At 43.1% G+C, this 1542-nt stretch overlaps 1 pseudogene across 1 annotated transcript; it reads left to right on the top strand.

The window, feature by feature from the left end:
* The first annotated feature begins 272 nt into the window (after positions 1-272).
* Positions 273-859, top strand: LOC309973817 (large ribosomal subunit protein uL6-like; annotated as a pseudogene). The gene has a single exon. The product of its transcript is annotated as a large ribosomal subunit protein uL6-like (transcript).
* Positions 860-1542: the final 683 nt, after the last annotated feature.

Here is a 1542-nt window from a genome sequence, read left to right as displayed (position 1 = left end):
AACCTCTCTGTACCCATGTATAAGCATATCCATCCAGTGGGTTCCTAGAAATGGAATCACTAAGCCAAAAAGTGTATATCTTTACTATTTTAAAGTGTCTATTTCCCCACATCCTCTCAAACACTGTGTTAAACTTTTCCATTCTTGCCAGTCTGGTAGATTTTTTTTTAAAATACTACCTCTTCATTGTTTTATTGTACATGTCTTCATTATGAGTGAGGTTATGTTTTCATGCCTTTAAAATTCAATTTCAGCTCTTCGCCACATCTACTGCGAGAATGAAGACCATTCTCAGCAGTCAGACTGTCGACATTCCAGAAAATGTCGACATGACTCTGAAGGGACGCACAGTTATTGTGAAGGGCCCCAGAGGCACCCTGCAGAGGGACTTCAATCACATCAGTGTAGAACTCAGTCTCCTTGGGAAGAAAAAGAAGAGGCTCCGGGTTGACAAATGGTGGGGGAATAGAAAGGAACTGGCCACTGTTCGCACTATCTGTAGTCATGTACAGAACATGATCAAGGGTGTTACACTGGGCTTCCGTTACCAGATGAGGTCTGTGTACGCTCATTTCCCCATCAACGTCGTTATTCAGAGAATGGTTCTCTTGTGGAAATCCGGAATTTTTGGGGGTGGAAAATACATCCGCAGGGCTCGGATGAGGCCAGGTGTTGCTTGTTCAGTATCTCAAGCCCAGAAAGATGAGTTGATTCTTGAAGGAAACGACATTGAACTTGTGTCAAATTCAGCTGCCTTGATTCAGCAAAAGCCACAACAGTTAAAAACAAGGATATCAGAACATTTGTGGATGGTATCTGTGTTTCTGAGAAAGGAACAGTTCAGCGGGCTGATGAATAAGATCTGAGTGATCCAGTTACAGAGACCGCAAGGGGCCAGGTTCACATGTGATATTTTAAAAATGAATAAAAGCTCTTTTGACTTGGGGAAAAAAAATTCAATTTCATTTCCTGTGAATCAGAATTCTCCTTAAGATGTCTGGTGGTCTCACAGCTAGGCCCTAATTTTGCTCTCACTTCCCTTCTTGTTTTTTCCTTCTCCATCCTCTCTGCTGGCTTTCCTTCCTCCATTTTTCCTCTCCAAATGGCAATTCTCTATGGTTTTCTCCTTAGTCCTCTTCTCACTCTACTTTATACCCTGGGGTGTCTTGTTCTTGCCCACAGTGGACATTGTCCCTTGTTATTTACAATTCTCATTCTCCATCTTCTTTTATTTTTGGCCACGCGGCACAGCTTGTGGGATCTAGTTCCCTGACCAGGGATCAAACCTGGGCCCTTGGCGGTGAGAGCGTGGAGTCCTAACCACTGGATTCCCAGGGAATTCTCTCATCGTCCCTCTTTATATAACTTTCTGTGAGCTCCAGATCCACATTTTCAATTGCCTTCTAAACATACCTACCTCGGTACCCTTCAAACACCTCAAAAGTCTCTATATTCAAAACTGGACTTGGTCTCTTCCCTCTCCAAATCTGTTTATCTTCTCCAAATGTCAACTACTGGTGCCTCTATCTATGCAGTTCGTCA

Source organism: Leucopleurus acutus (assembly GCF_964270905.1).
Source record: "Leucopleurus acutus genome assembly, chromosome: 16".
NCBI lineage: Eukaryota > Metazoa > Chordata > Mammalia > Artiodactyla > Delphinidae > Leucopleurus > Leucopleurus acutus.
Note: the sequence above shows the minus strand (reverse complement) of the source record. Positions and strands in the feature narration are given on the sequence as shown.